Raw genomic sequence first — 21,759 nt, 5'->3', positions numbered from 1 at the left:
TCCTGAATAGACTGAGCAGGAGAAATTCTGTGAATAACCAGTACAATTTCGTAATTCTCACTTGCTCCCACATTGGTTTTCACATATTTTCCATGTTGCCTTATGATGGGACTGCGTAATTGAGTCATTTTACAAGTCAAGCATACCAAATCAACTCTATGAGAAGTGTAGGGAAAAAAAATCTTTGTAGCCAAAATTCCATGTGCTTAAGTGAATTATGTAAAATGTAATATTTCTATGTTTTGGTGCTGGCAAAGCAATTTATAGTACAATTTGTATGATGTTACTCAGACATTACTGTAAGCTGTAACAGTAAAATATCATCTGAGTTATTTTTTGAATATTTATTACAGATGTTATTTTACAGTGGATTGGAATGTTGTAAAATTAAATAAAATGACATCTCAGAGCTGGGAATTATTTACCAAGACATGGAAGAACTAAGATATATATTTTTCTTTAACTTTTTCTGCAGATCTATTCTACAGTTTATATGATGCTTTTGAAGTGCCTGTGTCACATGTGGTAGGTATTTATAAGGTACTTATGCAGCTGCAATATAAAATACTCAAGTGATCAAATCTAATTAGAAAGCCAATGAATCTGTTATTGAATTAGAGCAATTCTCATTTCCATGGCTTTCCTAAATTTCTCATTCCGGCTTCCTGCAATATCTGACACAATGGTAATAAAGAGTATCTTCTGCTCCTTAATATTTGCATAACCCCTGAATTTCTCTGAAATTCCTTCTGAATGCAAAGAAAAAAAGATGGTTTGCAATAGTCAAATAAGCGTTGAACATTTTGAAAAATTGTGCTAGAAAAGGAAAACATGCTGGAAAGGACTTTATGTAATTTGATATGAGTGACCTTATCAGGATCTTCCTTTTACTGAAACTAATGTTTATTTAATACCCAGTTCTTTGCTGTATTTTCCCAAAAATGTGTTACTGAGATGAGGAAGCTGACTGTTCCCATTACTTTCTGGTGAATTGCAAACTCATAGGTAATTGGCTGCATTTAAAGTGAAGAAAAACAGATGTACTGAGCAGGGCAGTACTGTTTGAGCGGGTAGAGTGCACAGAACTACTGGCCAATGCTAGTCACTAATTTAAAGGCTTCCTCAAGGGATGGCAAGGAAGGATAGAGGAGGTCAAAGGAATCCTTGATGGTGAAAAAACTGCAGATACACAAGACATTTAGAGGAGATGCTGGTGAATATAATGTAGACATGAAACCGCAAGGATTCAGTCTGGGTCTGTGCTGTTCCTGAACTGGCTCCTGCAGAGCAGCTTGGATGTCTCTGTATACCTGCCTCTGATGACCAAGGGGACAGTATTGGTTCAGACAGAGCTTCAGTTAAAGTAGCTCCATGCATTTGTTGATCATTGATCCAAAGCAAATAGACCTGACTGACTATGCAGACACACGTGATTCATAATTTCCTCCTTCCAAATTTAAAAGGATGGCAGGCTGGAGACCAAACAGGACATGGTCTGTCCATGCCCGGTTGGCGAGCAGCGAAGGCGAGCAAGAATCTGCCCAGAACCTCTCCACTAAGGTGACCACAGCAAGGCATGGAGTGCCTGCCTACTGAAGCTGTTAAGGAAAGCTGGAACTAGCCCATGAGACGGATCCAAAAGACTTAGGTTTTCCCAAGCTTGACACCTTGGGATCTCAAGTAATCTCGGCCTCTAATTTTATCACTTGTTTTGCATTGTTTTGCAAATGAAATCCAGTGGTCTCAACTATTTAAAACTGAAAAATTAAATCTGAAGAAATCTGAGTCTACTTCATAAATACAGATATCCTTTTCTCTGGTTCATTTTGTAAATTCCTTGCAGCGAAGCGGTTCACAGTTAGCCAAGATATATCAGTAAAAATCACAGGTCCCTTGGCCTCCTGACTGTCATTTTCATATTAACAGGCCAAATTGCCCCAGCTCAGGACCAAAAAGGTTAGAATGAATGCTCTGGATTTGTGCTAGAGTTTCAAACTGTTCCTAGAATTGGGATAAACATGCTCAAGAGAGACTGCCCTGTGCCTCAGTACTCCCGGTTTTTTTACTAAGTGGGCACAGTCGTTAACCCAGCAATTGCAAGCTCACAGGAAATTGGTCAGATATTCTTGGAGGCCAGGCAAAACTACCTTGAAGGCCAGGTTTGACCCCCAGTGTTTTAGTCATCCCTGGCTTAGGTTACAGGTCTTTAACTACTGGATTGCACTGAAGTTAGGTTACAAAAAATTGGATCTTTTTACTTTTACTAAAACATAGTGCTGTTTTACTGTAATAGCTTTCTGCTATGTTTTACACATCAGCTTTAACCCTAACTAGGCCTTCAAACTTTTCCCTCCCTATTTGCCAGTCATTTTAGCAGCCATATCACTGTCACATTCAATCTTTGGATGCGTATTAGCAGTGGCAATATATACTGCTGGGTCACATCCCACTAGTTTGTATTGCTAATAAATATAGTTTGAATGCTCTGACTTGAGAGACCTTTTCCATTTATAATGGTTTGCACAGAAACAGTGGTCTCTACTGACATCTTATGGCTACACTAAGCAGTTGACTGTATTTGGAAAGAAACCATTCATTTCCATACATCCTATTTTTTGTGTGGCTTGAAGAGCAGAGGAGACTGTCATGCTCACTAGGCCCTAGCTCCTGTATTCTATAGCCCAGAGAATCTCATCTAGAAACTGCTGAATCTGTTAGTAACATCTCCAGCTGCTGGCCATCTTAAGTTAAAATGTCAGGTGATGGGAAATGTATGCTTACTAGTTTCGGTCTTCCTTTCCTGGGAACTGTGGCAGCATTGTCCACTCCAGATCTACAAATATACCTCTGCATAGACTATTCAGACACATCTGTAGTTCTTCCAAGCCAAATTACTAGGGTAGAGCATCTCCTGTAAAAAAATGTTCTTAGCTGTGGTGCAGGATTGAGTTGCTAGACTTCTATGTTGGATGAACACTATTTGGGGATAGTTCCTTCATCCCTGAACTGTGGTCCCCAAACAGATGAACAGCAGTTGGTTAACAGTCTGTAGGTATGTAGAGTCAGGTATTAGAGGGAAAGGAAGAGGGATGCAATGCCATACCCTACCGTAACTAAAGTGGCATTGACAGATTGAAATCTGTTATGTGTGACCTAGTTTCTCAGCCTATTACCTAAGAAAACCCATCTTTGTGATCTTACAGGAACTTTCGTGTTCCATCACCATAAAGGACAAGGCACTAAAGTTAATACTTGTAAAACTGTCAGAAAGGAAGGGATATGGGACTGTAAGTAGGTAAGTTATCATCAGTTAATGAGTTACTGCTTATGAGCCAAGCTGTCACACCCAAATGCATTTGTAGTCTCAAGTCATCTCCCACCACTCTTGAGAATTAAAATGCATTTATTCAGAACGCCACCTCTTCAGCCTGGTCCTGTTCACATGATGGTTTAAACTATTTGGTTTAATATTTCATTTGGAGCAGACCAGAGCTGATGAGCAGTGAAGTATTAAAAAGTAGCATCTTAGTCCTTGTGATAGTCTGCTTATGCCACTCATTTCAAAGCTAGCTGAAAGACTCCTTGGTTGGGGTTGGAGGGATGGCAGACAGTTCCCTGAAGAGCTTTTGGCTCATTATTTTACTGTTTTCATTTTTGCCATGGACAAGGCAAACACTTGTCATCAAAGGCTGGGATTCTCTCAGTGTAATGCTCCCTAGGTGTTGAAAGGAATTTGTCTGCCAATAGCTGTACAGCATTTGCTAATGGCTTATGCTTCAGGACAACACATCTGGCTGCTGATGGAGCTAACATATTTCTCCATCCAACCTAGCCTTCTCAAATATTTATAACCTAATGTTGTATGTAATGCCTGCAGCATACAGAGAGGCTGGACTCAATTGCAGTGTGGAGGAGTCTCTGTTTCCACAGCCTTTTGGAGTTGGCTGCATCAGCACTGTGAAAACCCTTTGGCATCATAAACCTTCTATTGCCACAGCTCCCACTTGACTAGTATTATACACTGAAGCATTTAATTATGCAAAAAAACCACATAAAAAGAATTTTATAACTGTCAGGCAAAATCCATAGAAGGAACAAATTTTGTAGGACTTGCAATAACAAGTCTTTTGAGTTATCTGCCTTTCTGTTTATAAACAGTACTTTACAGGCAAGGCAACAGCTGTAACCAGCAGATTTGGAAGCTGTATTTCCTTCCTGTTTGTGGCAAGCTTCACGTATGACAGGACCTTCATTTGGTTCAGGGCATTTCTGATAAAAAGGAAAAGTTCTACATAAGTAACTGAGAAGACCGAGCCTGTTTCATTCAGTGAAGAGAAAGATAAAAGACCTGGTTAATACAGTGTGCAGCATAAAAGTGTAAATATTTCTTTCTCAAAATTCAGGAATAATGCAATATTTAATGAAAATGAAGAAAGAAATGGCTACAGGGTGCTTTCTCAGCCAACAGAAGTCAAGACATTCACAAGCCTATCTTTTAGACTCAGACCTACAGGATTGCCTCATACTCAGATATTCATTGTTTAAGCTGCTACTGTAATTTATGCAAACACCCAAGTGACAGGACTTACTACTGCAAGTTTCATTTTGCTGAACAGGTGACAATTTAAAAAAAACACATCTTGACTTGAATCATTCAGTCCCCCTGATCATATGCATCAACAAGACATGCTGTGTCAGTCTTGAGGCACTTGGCACACAGTAGCAATGAGGGTTTGCACCAGCTGTAAGTGACTGTCCTGCAGGCATCACTGAAATAACAGGTGCAAACAAGCAGAAGAAACATCATCACTGGCGCCCATGTCTTAAAGGGAACTGCTCTGCCTGACTTTTGTGGAAGTTGGTGTTAATAAGCCAGCTGAATAGCAATATATTTGCTGAATGGGCTGATTAACAAAAAGGCACTGTACAGCGTCTTTATTGTCCTACTTTAGTGAACACTTGCTTGTCACATTAATGTGCAGAGACACATGACTGTAACTCTTTGCAGGGAGCTCTGCTGGGTTGGCTTCCTCTTGAAAGTAAGGTTTGTTATTCCCCCTTGGGGGTCTCTGGCTTGCTGTGTGCGTAGCCAGGAGGCTGTTACATCAGCAACATGAGAAAAAAGTCCACTGCCTGTACAGATATCCAATAGGAAAGCCATGCTCCTGCTCCCAAGCTCCTCCTGGGCACAGACCTGCCCTTCAGAGTCTGTCTTGGGCTCACTTTCCTGCTCTCCTGTTCACCAGAAAGTCCTTTTACTCCTCCTTGGCAGTAATAGCAGTGCATCAGGACCCTCTGTCACCATAACAACCGGTGTATCTGTCTTATAATTCACGCTGCTCTCTCTAACTTCAAGGGCCTCTTCCTACACACTGTCTAGAGCTCATCAATCCTTCCCTGAGCAATTCTACATTCTTTATTGGAGTAGTAACTCCCACACCCACTCTTTCTAAAGCTGCTTCTCTGCCATTTTATTTCCAAAAGCCTGATGAACTGTACGCTCACCCATTTGGGAAGAGGATTGAATTTGTTACAGGTAAGCCTTAGTCTTTTCAAACACCAGCTAACCCTGTGATTAACCCCGTTGTCTTGGGTTTGCCTGTGGGAATGGTTGCCCCAAGGAGTTCAGAAAATAATCCCACAGAGAGCAAACTGCTCACATAGCAAATCCCCTTGTAACTCCTAATTGCTTTGGAATTTACACTACATGACAGGCATTAAAACACTAAAGACTCTTAGAAAGCAGCATGTCCCTCCATATGACAAATGCATCCCCAAAATCTTACTTAGCCTCTAACTAACTTTGTGACATTGGGCTAACTGATATCCGTTTCTATACTTCACTCTCTTTAATGGCAATGTTCCCACTCAGTTGCCTCAAGTTGAACAAATTTCCCCAATAGCTCATTTAGAGATTGAATATTTTTCATCAGATTTTCTTTCATTACATGCAGAGATTTTAGCCCGCACTGTCAGTTGTAACACATACAAGCACTGCAAGTCAATACAAGTATTTTCTACTAATTTGGTTAAAATGTTATTACCCTCTAAATAGCACTGTTACAAGAGAAATAAGGATACAGTATAAATCAGTGCTTGAAATGGGTTTTGCAATACACATAGTCATAAATTGGCATTTCACCAAACTGATTTATAAACCGTTATCATGACATGGGCACCCAACTAAATGGTAGCTGTTTGTATGAATGTAACTGTACTGCACAGAAGCAGTCCCTGTGATAACAGCATTCCTGGTTCTATATTGCTGTGCTTTGCCTGAGCAGCCACTGCACGTCACTGTTGTTCCACACAGAAGAATCAAAAGAGACTCATTTATGTGAGCAGGTAGCAGGACTTGGAGACTCTCTTTGCCTTTTCAATCAAGGGAAGAAAACATGCTACAAACCAAGGGATGGAGCTTTTGGAAGTCAAGGGGGATTTCTTCCCAGGACTGAAGGGAGGTCATACCTGTTACTCTTTCGCTTTTTCACCTGTGCAAAAAGGATTTTTCATATTTTCTCTTTACAGGTGTAAAACCAGAATGGTCATTAGCCAGGGACTTAGAGATCCTGAGGGAATTGCCTGCTCTTCATAGGCCCTGTGTGAACTGTGATAAATCACTAAACCTCTTGATGATCAAATTCTGCAGCAATGACACCATACCCTGCCTCACGGCATTACTCTGAGGACTGAAATTAAAGATATGAGGTGCTCACATATAACTGTAGGAGCAACATCATGTATATCTTCTTAGATTTGGAGCATTTCTTCCTTTCAAATGAAGGGGAAATTTTGGAGTGTTATGTTGCAATTTTAGAAATAAAGAGCTTGAGAATTTGGCATGATTGTTAAGCCTAAAAAGGCAGTTACAACCAGTGGTCTCAATGATGTTTTTCCAGAAGCGCGACACTCTTAAGAAAGCTGTGTCAACAACTACGTCAAGTCACATAAGCTGACTAGCACTAAGCTCCTCCTTCCAGTACTTGCCACTAAAAATACAGAAATACTCCTAGTTCCTCACATGGCTTTTCTTCCCAGGTTTTCAACTATTGCCACATTGTCTGAGTGCAATGGGGAGGCTTAATTCTTTTTTCAATAAAGTTTCACAGAAAACAATTCAAAAGGAATGAAACTGCCAGTAAAGACAATTCCAGTAGAGGGTAGGAAGGAAGAGGCTGAAGGATAAAATAAAAAATAAAATCATGAGCAGATGTTGAGAGGAATTAACAATAAAAGTGTAGACGTGGCACTTTGGGATGTGGTTTAGTAGACATGGTGGTGTTGGGTTGGTGGTTGGACTCGATGATCTTAGAGGTCTTTTCCAACCTTAAGATTCTATGATTTGATGATAGAAGAGATATATAAACTTAACAGAAAACAATTTAGCAAGTAGGGACATTGTGGGATCTTCTGTAACGTTCAACGCACTAAAAGCAATAGTTCCTCATCCATGGGCTTTCATACTGCGCTTGCAGCATCAGTGATAGCTGTACTTATCAGATCCTACTGTTGCAGCCCAGCTTGGCATATTAATTCATCACATGGCTGGCAATTCATGGATCTGGGATCATAAGGAGGAAGCAACACTACAGCTGCAGGTGACATGGCGGTGCTATGTAGAGGTACTGAAGCCAAGTTTACTCATCTGGCTTAGCAGCAAAGCTGAGGGACAAATTTCATTATGGAGTAGCTGTGTTCCTGCCAGGCTTGTGTGGTACATGATGACTCCCATGCCACTTTGTTTTGCCTGATGATACCCTGATTTGTCATTATTACAGTTATTTCACATGTTTTCTTGCATCTCCAGTCTGCAGAAGAGATACAACCTGAGAAAAGCACTCTTCTTTTCTTCCCTTGTACGCTCCTAAAGGTAGCAGGAATCATATGCCAACTTTGTAAGGGTGAGTTCTGGCATTTCCCACACTAGGAACACTTGCACAGACACAGAAATACCTGCATCTCTCTGGCTGTGTGAAGAAGCTAAGCCTCTGCATGTTCAACCTGAGTGCTGCTGTAGATCCTGTGTCACAGAAAGGAAGAAAATTCCAAAAAGAAATTATCCTGCAACCTCCAGCCGTGATCTTAATCCTTTGAGATGCCTAAAATCAGGCCAGAATTCTTCATGCAGCACAAGAACAAGGAGTTTTGTTTCTGAGGTTGCAAAACCAATGTTTATTTCATAAGCCCAGATTCACAAACATGAGAGGAGAAGAGATCATACTGCCAGAGGGAAGGAAACCCTTTCCTGAAGCAAACGACTGGGCTGTAACACTGCATCCTTCTGAGACAGGGATGATTTATAAAAGAGAAAACATACACGACTTGGCGATCAAAACAGTTGCCTCAAGATTGCTGAGCTGAGTGAAGAAGTGAAGGGACACAGAAGTGAATCAAAGTCTAGAATCGAAGTCAGAGGACTGAAAATGTCCATCCTCCTTCAGACTTTGAGAGAAAATAGCATTACCTTTGCCTGCAACTTTTGTTCTCCATTTTGTGTGTTACTCCTGTGCCGCTAAGGGATGTGTAATTTCAGATGTCTTGGTCTCTACCTTGCAGTACCTTGCATTGGTCAAGATGATCCCTGCTGCTGTACTGCCCTAAGTATACTTGACCTGCAGCCGTTTTCTCTCCTACAAATAACAGATGAAAGAAATCTGACAAAAACGATGGGCCAGATTCTCAAGTACAAACCTGGGCAGAGAAAGGGGAGTCTTGGGGAGTCACAGCTGCTGTGTAATAATGTCCTGGTGCCCACTGGCTCTTGAGCCTAATTGACTGCAAGTTCATTCCCCAGGCAGGGCTGAGGAAGAGCTGTGCTTTGCCTTGCCCATTGGCTGAGCTGAGAATTATCATTTAAACCAACAATACCTGATTTTTACTGGACAAAAATTTTAGCAGATACTTTGCTGGTGCAGTTTTTAGCAAGGCAGCTCTGAGCAGATTCAAGTTCTCTGTGTGAATAACGTACTGCTGAATAGTTGGAGCCAGAGAGGCCAAGTCTGGCTCTGACCTGACACCATAAATTGTTATTGTCTGTATAATTGCAAGATTTGCTTTTGTTTTGTTTGCTACATGAGCCCAAATGGAAGCTTGAGGATCTATTTGCAGACCCAGTTATCTAAAGCTTTTCAGCATACATGCTTGTAGGTTCAGCTTTGTATTATTTAGAGCTTTTGCTTGTTGTTTTAGGTTTAATGTGTTTGCTCTCTTGATGGCTCCATCAATATACATTCTGTGCTGAAAAAGTTAAGTGTCAATATATAAAAAAAAGATAGGGCCAAAAATACCCATCCAGAGTTTGAGATGGAAGGCAAATTGCAGGTTTGTCAATAGTGTGTTTGGGAGCATTTTAAATAGTGAATCACTTGATGCTAGCTATTGTAAATATTGGTTTAAAGGTGCTATAAAATTGATGGTGCACAGTTAAACCTTCCTCCAAATCCTGATCTATTTATGCTGCCTCACTTAGTGTCAGATCCAAAGACCACTGAAGGTAATAGGAGTCTTTACCAAGTCGTTAACAAGCACAGTGTAGTTTCAGCAAATGCACATAATCTTGCAGTAGGAGCACAGCACATTTTCTTACAGTTTTTGTTAAATTAGGCATACAATACTCCAGAACATGCCTTTCATTGTTTTTTAATGTGACAGCAGAGAAAAATGGTATGGAGTGACATTCAAAGAGTATCACTCTCTAACTTAGCTGCATAGCTCTTTGTGATGTAAAGTTAGACAATGAAAACAGTATTCAACTCCCACCACAAATCATAGTGTGGGACAGGGTGACTGAGGTCTGAATCCTGAGCAGACCTGGACTGAATCTTATTTTGGGTAGCAGTTGGGTGAGGTTTGCTTCTTTCTGCAGAGTCCTTAATTGAATGCTGGATCTGATCGGATTAAAACATTTGAGCTGTGATGCCAAAACAGTGAACCTGAAAAATGATTAATGTAACTTCTACCCAGTCCAACCTTCACTCTGTGAAATTTGAAGGAATTCTTTATGTCATTGGCCCTAGTCTCTACAAAATCTTATTTCATCTTCTCAAAGGCATGTAACCATCCCAATATCCATACATTAGATTAAGTCCTAATTTAGAAGCAGTGAATTATTACTGAGGGCTAGATTTTACAAAAGGCTTAACATCATCAGCACAGCCATATTTTCCCAGGATTTAATGTATTGGATGTATATGGAAAAGTCTGGCCAGCACTGTCCTAACACTGGCTTCTGTTTTTTATTTTTGTTTTCCTGTAGATACCTAAATGGAAGAAAAGGTTTTATGTGTGATGAGCACCTTAAAATCTGGCTGAAAAAGTTCTGAAGACTAAATGGAGGTTCAGGGTCCACAAAGGTAAATGAGAGTTTTGCTGTTGTTGCCCTGAGTAGAACTGGCATACATAGTTTTGGAGAGCTTTGAATGAAAATCCATTTCTCAGTCTTGCGAAGACAAGTACTTAATTCAGCCCAAACCTTATGACACCATGATCCTTGCCTGGAGTATTAGTATACCTGAACTCACATGGAGAAAGGAATTAATGAGGAAGAAAATCCAACAGGAGAGTTATTCATGCTCATTTGCTTTTGGTGTAGCTGTCTATTGTAGTACATCTGCATTTTTGCCCTTGTCTCCCCATTTTTTCCTCATCCTTTTCCCAGGGAATAAAGTGAAAACAATTGTGCTGTGGGCAAGTCTGGAACCTGTCTGGTTCTTCACCTGTGGTTTCCATCACAAAGAGAACTGTGATTAAGGGTGACAGGGCCCTTAGGAGACTGGAAGGTGAGATGGCAGCTGGAGAAGAAAATGACAGGCCTCTAGAATTATCTGTTCCCATAGAACAGGTGTCAGCAATCGCAGATAAGGCAATGCCTGAAAGTTTCAGTGCTCCAGGCGGCACTGAGAGGGGAAGATGTGTTTGCAAAAGGGCATGTTCACTCAGTTATAGAGTGCATGTGTTGTGCTAAATGTCCTTAAATCCCTCTGGTAATGCAACCGTCTGTAACAATAAATAGCAAATAACTATTGTCTCCTCTGGGACTACAGCTATCATGCTTCCAAATAGGAGTCATCCTGCTCTGTGTTGAGGTGTAAGAGACCATACATTTACTATGAGTTCTGGGGAAAAGCACTGAAAGACACGTAATTCAACCTGAAATCTTAGATTGCTTCTGTTTACACAGTTTTGCGTAAAAGAAACAATAACACTTTAATAATCTCAAGCAGCCCACTCCTCCCAATTATTCTAGGTTTAAAAACACCTGATAGGTGAGAAATGTTTGTGTGTTAGGACTGAAAAGTGTTATTATTTGTCTGTCTTTCCATTCCACTTCATGCCCCCTTGTTTCCAGGGACATTCTCAGTTAAAATTTTCCCCCTGAGTAGAGATATAATTGAAAAACCCTCATTGTGCAATTTCTGGGATTGGTAGGAGTATAAGAAAGTGGATAGATCAGCTGAGAAGTGAGGGATCTCACAGATTATGTACATACATAATCTTTTAAAAGTGAGTAGCAGCTCCCCCTCTTTGTTTTAAAATGTTCATGTGTATTTCTGGAAAAGAGGAAAACAGAACATCTAATAATAGCAAAGAGTTTTATAAGCCAAGCCAAGCCACTCAGTGTCTTGAAAGTATTTTACAAACATGAGCATAACTATACTTCATGACTCATCTGTAAAGTACCTATCATTATTTCTCTTGTTCAGATGGGGGAAATGGCATCCAGAGAGACCAAGGAACTCAAATAAGTAGCACATGTTAAAAGATTGGCGGCGGTTAAAACAAAAAAATGACTAGTAAATGATATTGTTACTTCAGCTCATTGTCCAAAATTACTGGAATACTAATACCCCCCCAAAAAATCCAGGACTATATTTCACACCAAAATACGCAGAACCAGAACAGCCCAAAGAAAGATACAAGTAGTTCAGAGGCTGTAAACAACACTGAGGTTTTCTGAGCTGATCACAAATCTCAGACCAGGCTCAATCGTAATAAAACATTTAGAAACCCTCCAAAAGCTAACATTCTTCCCCACTGCAATAACCGTGCCTGGTTATTTGACAATTTCTTTCACATGTAAACTGATATTTCTCTCCTAGATCTGGAAACAGAATTCAGCAATGTAGATACCTGGCTACCTGCTTGCTGTTTTCCAAATAAGTGCTTAATCTGTCAAAAGGTTGCAGTGACTTAAAATTTGAATGGGAACATACTGATTTCCACGGTTTTGAAGCAGTCTTTTAGAAAAGCAAAACCTATTAGATTAATTCCTAAAGAATGTATTACTGATCACTGAGCTGTAGTATATACTGTGAAAGGTCCTTGAGAAGCCACAGTTAAAAGCTGAATTTTGCAATGAGTTTGGTGAAGGACAAAACTGGTCTTCCTAGAAGCTGCTAAAACCTTCTAACGCCCGAAGAGACCTCAGATTAAGCTAATTATCTGCATCCTTCTTAAAAAAATGGTTTTGCTCTTAGAGCCTTGTGCTCTAGAATCACATCCTAGATATCAGTCCTAGGTAACAGTCACAAACTGTGGGGAGTGGGACTTAGAACCGCTGTGCGCTTCATTGATGTAAAACATGCAATGCTTACAAATCTAAAATCAGGATTTAGCAGCTCATCAATAGAAGGGTCAAGGCCTAGCCAGTATCTTTTCCCCTTCCTCTTTAAGAGAAATGAAAAATATTTTCCTTCTGGCTAGAATTCTAGCATGTCCACTGTCATGTTCATCTCAGACAGCCATATAACCCATAACTTCTTCCTCTCCATGGAACCTTAAAAAGGATATCCTTTCTACTAACTGCTTTGGATTTCCCGAATGATGCCTTCACCTTTTATGGAAGTGCTTTTGTCTGTAGTTATATGGAAGCATTGAGCATTTGTTTCTTTATCATAGCTTCTAATAGCTTGTGATCAGCCAGCGCATCCACCTTGTGCCAAAAGCCAGTCACAGAATGATTCCATTCCAGGGTGCTGCCGAGAACTCCTTTTCTATCTGTTCCCTTTCTGTATTTGTCAAGGCATTTGGAGCCAATGCTTTTGGCTCCTGATCTGCACCACTGTGACTCCTAGTCTTCCTTCTGCTATATCACTCTGCATCTCTAACTGCTCTACACTTAACCAGCAGTAACTGCAGCATTGCCTCTTCACTGCAGATTCAGTTCTCTGTAACCTGATGAGAATGACTTATTGCATTCTCATGGTTTCATGTGGGGTCTGTTTCTAATTTCAGCTTGTCCTTTAGTTCTTCATGTTCTTCCAAGAAATCTTGCTCTACTATTAGAAAACATCCTGTTTATGTGATGCTTGATGCTCAGCTTGACTTTCTCTTTCACTCTGAATCAGCCAAGCTTACCTGTCCATGCTATTTAGCAGTGAATGATGCTTCTGTTAGTCAAGTACTTCGAAATGCCAACAATAATGTCTTCCTTTTCATAGCTACTGACTAGAAGCCTCTGTTTATTCACTGGGCTCAGCACTCTTCTGTACCTTTCCAACATCTGGTTACATTTCTCCAGCCCAATACTGCTGTTTATCCCTGCTGCTTGGATTTTATCAAGCTGGAATTGAACTGGTCATTCCCTTATTAACACAGCTGAAAATATGGCCATGGAATGACTGACAGTCTTCTTCAGTAGTGCATGTATGCTGAAAATCTTCAGATTTCTTCACAGGTCCCTATACCTAGGTCCACAGAAAAGGCTTTTAAGGAGGACTGTGCTTTCTTGTAAGATTCAGGGAGCAGCAGGAGGCAGAGAGGGGCCACAGATTACACCCAGAGATTTCTTTTCTGACCACATAAGCTGTCAACTCCGTCCGATTCTCCTCAGGCTTCTGAAAACATCTCATTTACAAGGGGCGTGCTGAGACGCTTTGCAGGGGTATTAGCACAGTCAGTTCCGTTACGAGAACGTGACATCTCTCCCTCCCATGTCCTCCTTGTCTTTCTGCTGATCATTCTTAAACTCTGCAGAATAATTTATATTTTCAGCTTTATCCATTGTTTTTGCACATACCTTCCACCTCCTGTCCTGTTCACATTGTAGTTGTTTCCTTCGCACTTCTTGTGGCATCTTCCTCCATTCCCTTTCACTGTTACATCTCAGCATTTATCTAATTGTTCTTATTTTTTCCTTATCAAATTTTAATTCTGTGCTTTGCATTTGCTCTTCTTCACTTCTATTACAAATTATCAGGTTTTGAACTACATAGGTCTTAAAAATCTTACAAAAGGGATTAAATTATATTCGTATTATGATTAAACCCAGATGAAAACTGAATATTGTAATAGTTGAACGTAAATGGCTTGACAAGGGTATTAAAGAGATCAGTTATATCTCAAGATACTTTAATCAGTGCTACGGTTCAGAAAGAGAGTAATCATTCAAAAAGATTCAGATGTGCATGTGTATATATGTACACATACATGTATGCACATATACACTCAGAAATAAAACACATGCAGTAGACATAACTGAGTCAACTGTTAAACTGATGAGTCTAAGACACTTTTCCAAAGGTTTACAGTACATTGAAGTATCCACATAGCCAACTATTCACATCTGTGTGCTGGCTGGAAGCTGCACTTCTACTATGTGGGCCTTTGTAAGCAAGAGGTCTGTTATCTGCAAAAGAGGAGACAAAGTCTTAGTGAATTTTTTCTAGTTCTGCTTTGCTTTTCAGATTTGCTTTGTTTAAAAATAGGCCAATTTACAATGTTTCAGAATATCACAACCCATTTTAGAATCAAAACAAGTTTGATTTTCCAGTTAGCTGCAATTACTGATAAAGGCAAGGCAGGTTGCCTCAGAAAACGACCCTCCATCAGGGGTATATAATTCTTCACAGGTGCCAAAACAAGTGCTCAAATGCTAAAATCAGTGAAATAGACACAAACACAATTATTATTCAGTGTCTTATTTTAATGGGCAAGAACTGTTTCTGTCTTTTAAAACACAGGGACAACCACTCATTTTCCTTTCATTGTTCACTGAGCAGTTGGTTTATTATAGTCTGCAGGGAGGACATGTTAATATGTACACAGAGGCCGGTCAGATGTTTACAGTATTGATGTATTTAAGAGTTCAAGCAAGGTGTTTAGTTTAATAACAATTGAGTTTCTTATTCACTTTTATTTGTCTTTCACATAGCTCTCAAAATCCCCATTTTTTTCTGATCCACCATGTTCAAGATCAAAAACAAGAGATGCATCCAATCTAGTTTCATAAGGCTTCCAAGACATGGAGACCAACAACACTAGGATGATATGTGGCCAGGAAGGAGTTCATTACTCATGTACATAAGGAAAAGTAAACCCCACTGCTCCTTGGTTACTTTGGCCATATGCTGGTTTAGGTCTAGATCCTCCCATATTTTGCCTCAAAGAGCTTTTCCAAATATTTCATGTTGATTTCCCCTTATGCATAAGCAGTCATACAGTTGACTTGCCTAATGTCTATATTAATTTTGGTACATTTTTAATTAGCAGATAGCTAATTAACATAGTATAAGGTTATCTTGTTAAATGTTAATTGGATATGTAAACATTCTTTACAAGTTAATATTCAGAGGAAAAATATGTAATATGCATTTGTTGCCTGTGTCATTCTGAATTAATTACATGACAGCCAGATTTATCCCTTCCCAACTTGAGAACCCTCAATAAGTACTCTTTTAAGAATCAATTGATACTTAATTAATATGTACTGGCTGTCCTATTTAATTTAAATTAGTTCTTTCAACAAGTTACAGTGTTGCTGAAAGACACAGCATTCCCCCTGTGACACAGAGCATTTTCTGCTGAAAGCACATGAGGGTGCTGTGAGAAAAGGCTTGGTGCTGCTGGCCCATATTTCACGACTGGGCACACAGCCTCCCCCTTTCTTCTTATCAAAAACAAAAACTACCCACACGGAAATCTTTATGAAAGTTGCATGTAGTGTGCTGTATCTCATTCCATGGGGCTTCATATTGCTCAGGGCTCTGTGATAGCTCCCTACCTGGATGGTGTTTATTACATTAGATGATGAGGTCAGTAACCTTTTCCCCCCATCAGGTAGGGAGCGAGGTCCACATTCCTTCACTCCCCTTTTATGTTATCTTCATAACATCCACTGATGAGATACGTGTAGATTTAGCTCATTGTTTCAGTGCATTTATATTCCTAGCTACAGGAGAACAGCATGATTGAGTCCCTGAGGGTCTGAATTCTGGGATGGATGCATGGCAACAATGTTCACGTATAATTTATTATGTGTATGAAATCCTTAACATCAGCAAAATGGTCGCAGAGTTTGGCTTTCCTTTCATCACACAATAAGGCTGTTAATGAATAAGAAACATCTCTGCATGCTGCGGTTTAACACATTCTGTGCCCAAGCAGAGGCAACAGGGATCTTAACGGCTTTTCTGTCTGCTCAGACACAGATTCCCTCTTCTGTACCTTTGCTGAAATCATCATGGTTTTAATTTTTGGATGATTATATCTCCAGTGATCCCCAAGCACTTTATAAATAACAATTAAGTATCACCATGCTTGGGTGATATAAGTATTACAGGCAGGTTAACTGAAAGACAGAGGTGAAGCCTCTTGCCCAAAGCCACAATGTGTTATAATAGCAGGTCCCAAGAGCTCTGACTCTCAGCTTCTCACTCTGAAGACAAGATCACACTTCCTTTCTCAGGTAACTGCACTAGCTGACCTCTTTCTGGACAGGTGATCTGTCATCATAAGAAAAATAAAAATCTGAGAATTCAGACTGGACCCTGTAAGCGAGGGCCTGGTCTGACTCCCTGAGGTCAATACAAAAGATCCCTTTTACCCTTGTGTGGTATCAGAATGACAAATGGTGAAGATTAAAGTTCTGATTTTCATAGGTGCTTAGACCCTGGGCCTGCTAGTAACTTCAGGAGGAGTTTTAGACGCTCAACCTTTCTAAAGCCACATCTGAATGCTTGGCCAAGGTCACACGGGCAGCCTTTCACAGTGCTATGGCAGCAGTAAATTTGTCCAATTGTCTTGTCTCTGAGTTTGCTGGTGTTACTAAATTTTCCTCTAAGGAGGCTTGCCCCATTTGTTGCAGCTGAAAAAGCTGTTCTTTCAGCTTGAAGCAGCTGAAAGAATCTGAATACATTGTATTGTAATCATTAAATACCAGTTTTCTACTGGATATAAGCAGAACACCTATTTTTAGTTAAAAAGCTGCTGTTAGGTTACACAATATCTTTTATGGCTGAGGTAATGCAGCAAGCTGGCACAAACCAAATGGTACTTGACTGTTTGCAAATTGAGCATCAACACGAACAGCAGGTGGTCACTCAGCTCTAGACTTTCATGCTGATTGTTACAATAATAGCTATAGTAATAATACTAAATAAATAACATTCAGCAATCTATGTGTTTTTTTCATGGGGGTTTTGAATACTGAAGATATACTTTTACAATTCATGCTCAGACAATTATTACCTGCAGCTTTCATCACTTTCTCCATTTTCCTATTGCTGAAAGTTAGGATTAGTATCCCTGTGTCCCTGTAGTCAAGACCTTCAGATCAGATAGATACTTTCCTGGAGCTCCAGGGTGCCTGCACCAAGTTTTGTCGAGAGTGAATTTTTTAGTCTTGTAAACCCTAAAAGTAGGAACACATGAGCCACTTTAAAGCATCTAGGAATCATAACTAAAAATTTCTTAAATAGGCATGTATGACAGCAGTATTCTTACTGCATTTCTCCTAGCTTCACTAGACATTAACGGATCTAGTTAGCTTCCTTGTGTCCATCTCTCTGGGCAGGGGGAAGAACTGAATAGTCATTCACTTCGGAGCATTTTATGACACTATGTCTCTGTAGATACATGGGAAGAATTCAGATTATCATGTAGCAGCCAGGAATTTTAAACTGGAAACCAGAAATTAGACTAAGAAAATCTCTTGGTGTCCAGAAATGCTGAAAACTTGCAGATATCCATCACTATTGGCCTACCTCCTCCTCCTCCTTGTACCCACTAAAGAGCACTAGTGACCACAAGGACTACTTGTGGAAGAAGATGCTAATCGATACAGAGATGGCCCAGCCTTTCCTTGAATCAGGCTGAATGCAGTTTTCATAGCTCTCACTGTTAGGCACTTAAAATGTCTGTTGTCATATTTACTGTGAGGAGAGTGCGCCTCTGCAGTCGTTTGTTCTAACAGGACACTGGGAACACACCAGTTACAGATCAACAGATGTTGGTCCCTATGGGACAGTTCCCATGTGCTTGTCAGACTCCCATCCTTGCTGATGCTGATGTGCACTAGCACAGTCCGGTACATGAGGTTCCAACAATGTAATAGCATTAACTGCTTGGTTAAGTCCACCTATGTGGTGAGGATGACACTGGTGTAGAAAGAAAGGTCTGAGATAAATGGCAACTCAGATGTAGGAGGAATAAAAAAAGCTGATAAAGGGAAATTCTAAAAGATTCTTGTGGGTCTGGAGGAAGAAGGTGAAAGCAAACATTATGCAAATCAAACCACAGAGGCTTTATCTCAACAAAATTTAGTTTTATGTATATAGTAGTATTTATCTTGTGCATAAAAGCCCTCCCAGGGGTGCTACAAGGCATACCCTAGAGTAATGCAACACCTAATTATCGCTATTAGAAAACAATGAAAGACAATGTTAATGCCAAACATATAAAACAGATACAAAGTTTAATTTTTAATCATTTTCAGTACATTCCCATGAAATTTCAGATCCCCGGAAGCAAGCAATATACAAATGCAGACTTATAACACAGCAGTTTACTTCTGCTAGACAGAGGCTAGCCTTCATCCCAATATTCTCATTGCCCCAAACTGTAATTTGAGGAGACCTATGACTATCTACAAATTCATGTCAGATATTTTTGGCAGAACAAAAGAGAAAAGACTATATTGAAACATTCCAATGTTGTTTGAACTGTTTGAAACTAGATTTCCCTGATCAACTGAAAATTAGAAACAACACAAACCAGGTTAATACGGGATTTCTAGTCTGAGGCCCTGAAGCATGAGCAATCTGACATCAAATTCCAGAGACCATAGACAGGACACATCCTCACATGACACAACTGCTGCTTTTGCACACACCTGGTTGGTATCATGAGCACTTGGCACTGATGAAAACTAGCAGCTATAAAGCAGGGAAAGCAGAAAAGAGATTTGGCAACCATTCTTACAAGTAGATGTCATGTGATTCCGGATTATCAGCAGGCCAGCCTGAAAAAGAAGCAGGCATTGTCCTTATACAGGTGTAACATACAGGGAGATTGCCAAAACTGCTCTCAAAGAACTGCAATTCCCAGAACTGACAACCCCTAAGATCATACAAATACTTAAAGTGAAGCATTAAACAGGGTCTTGTCGGTTGAGTGGCATGTCTGTTAAACCTTCTAAAGCAACACAATCAACTACTGTCAGAAAATTCAGATTCATATTTGTGTCAACATTTGTGCTCTCCAGTGTCAGCTGAGATATCCTCTTCTATGCTTGTCTCCTGAAATGATTAGTAGACCTTGGGAGAGTGAAAGCTATTTTTGTGAGCAGCTGGTTCTGATATTGTAAAATTAATCCACTCTGCATTCCTCTGAAATCTGGTGACAGGTGGGATTTTAATCAAAAATGGCTGGCATTTTATGGAGAAGGGGAAAAACTCGGGAGTCTACACAAAAGGCTGCATTTTCCAAAGGCACTATAATCTCTGTGGCAGAGATGGATCCACGGTGCCCACGTAAACCCTTACTCTAGTGGCGCAGTTTGCTCCAGGAGGTAGGAGCTGTGTTTCTTGCCCAGCCTTGGTGTACACTGTCGCATTTGGTTCTTGTCTCCAGAAGAGGGTAATGTAGAGTGGGGTTAGCACAGGAGGTGGGCTGAAGGTGTGCAAATGTCTACGTGTACAAAGCTGTGGGAGCAGATTTGGCAAGGCTGACTGCAGACCTACCACCACCTGCTTAATGTGGTCTTCACAGCACAATGCCAGCTTGGGGACACTTCCAGGACTAAAGCAGGCAGAGGACTAGAAAGAGTGAGCGGGGTGCAGGCAGGACCTAATGCTGGAGCGGAAGAGATGCCACCCCTTTTGGGAAGGGAGGCAGTGTGGCCATGTGAGTGTAACACAGCCCCGGGCTCCCTGGCTGAGGCTAATGAGGGAAGAGCCATGCTCCTTCTGCCTGCTTTACTGGCTGTGACAACACAGAAGCTCTTTAAGTGGAATTAAAAGCCCTTCCTGCCCTTAATATGCGTGAGAACAAAATGAGTTTCTTCAGCAAGCTACTCTCATTTTGTGAAACTTCAAAGAAAGCCCAAACTCCCTATTTCTTCACGAATAACCCAGTTTGAGTATTATAATATTAATAACTGCATTAGAACTATTTTTAAGTAAGCAAAGACTGTATGATAGTCATCCAAATTAATGAAGGGTATGAACTTAAAATTGATTGTGTAAACTGCACTAAATCCCTGCGCAGATTTAATGATTTAAATTCAAATTTAATTTAGATTTAACTCAAACACTAACTTGAGTTAAAACCACTTTAATTCTGAATGAGAGTGCCCGGAATGAGCTTTAGTATAGGTTAACAAATCTGCTCTGTGCAAAGATTTTCTTAAACTGCGTTATTTTTTCTTAACGTCATTAAGTCAGTAGTCAGTAGATTGAATACCCTGGGCTCTGAAAGAGAGCCTATGCTTAGAAGTAGAGAATGATTCACCAACATGCATAAGCAGCCCCCAGCTATAAGTATAGGAGAAAACTCACAGGTTTTTTTGCTAATTAAATCCCTCAATGAGACCTTAGTCTTGCACCTTTCAAAAGAAGAGGAATTCCCTTCTTTGGTGTGTAGGACAGTGAGATGAGGCCTTGAATCTCCCCCTTTTACCAGTATGTTCTCCCCTAAGAACAGAACTGAAAAGAAAGTTCCCAGGTTACCAACTCCCTTTATTGGAGTCCATAAAAAACCAAAAGCAAAAAATATAAAGGAAAACTTGACTGTTGCAAAGCAGGCAGAAGCTTCAGATTTTCCTCTGTTGCAAGACATTTGTTTCTTTTAAATCTCTGTATTTATCACACATATTTATCATATGCACTTTTAGTTCACTGACCAGGGAAGGCCATCAGTGTATTTGCAGCCTCGCTGAGTGCAAACTGGTATAAGCAGAAGAAGGTGCAGCAGAGCTGTGTGCTTCAGTATGCTCTAGATCTGACTTTCTCCACTGCACTTCTGCTGTTGCAGTTATCCATGCGGATGTAGTTCCAATTTATTTCATGTTAAACGTGTAGCACTGTACTGGGTGTCTCTGTCCAGATGTTGGCAGGAGCTTCTGTGAGGAGGGGCTGGGGCTGCCTGTGCTGGACGCAGCTGGCTCCAGCCGTTTGCCTAACAGCCCCACCTTGGGACACAGCTGAGCCTGTCAGTGGTGCCTCTGGGAAAACAGATGTAAGAAAGGGCAAAGCTCTGCCTGTCCAGTGAGGAAAACAGTGTGAGGTTCTGGAGCAGGAGGGTCTTCAGCAGCCTTTGAGGAAACCATGGTGGAGTAGGGGAAAAGTGTGAGGAGGAAGGAGCAGCAGAGAGGAGCTGTTATGGACTGACTACAGCCCCTGTTCCCTATCTCCCTGTGTTGCTTGGGGCAGGAGGTAGAGGAGTCCAGGATGAAGGAGTGAAGTTGAGGTCAGTAAAGAAGGGGGTTATGCAATGTGTGTGTTTTAGGTTTTTGTCTGTTTCTCACAGTCCTGCTCTAATTTT

General features: G+C 40.5%; 1 protein-coding gene across 2 annotated transcripts in view; it reads left to right on the top strand.

Moving 5' to 3' along the window:
- Positions 1–21,759, top strand: part of TMEM114 (transmembrane protein 114) — a 47,102-nt gene that overhangs the window by 17,030 nt on the left and 8,313 nt on the right. The window contains exons 5-7 of one of the 2 annotated variants that reach the window (XR_008579366.1): positions 476–525; positions 5,485–5,536; positions 10,256–10,352. The gene's annotated coding sequence lies outside the window, so the exon portion shown is untranslated. The remainder of the gene's footprint in view (positions 1–475; positions 526–5,484; positions 5,537–10,255; positions 10,353–21,759) is intronic. The other variant, XR_008579367.1, reaches the window with a different exon arrangement.

This window comes from Grus americana, chromosome 15, assembly GCF_028858705.1.
Source record: "Grus americana isolate bGruAme1 chromosome 15, bGruAme1.mat, whole genome shotgun sequence".
Classification (NCBI taxonomy): Eukaryota; Metazoa; Chordata; class Aves; order Gruiformes; family Gruidae; genus Grus; species Grus americana.
This window is presented reverse-complemented; position numbering and strand designations above follow the sequence as displayed.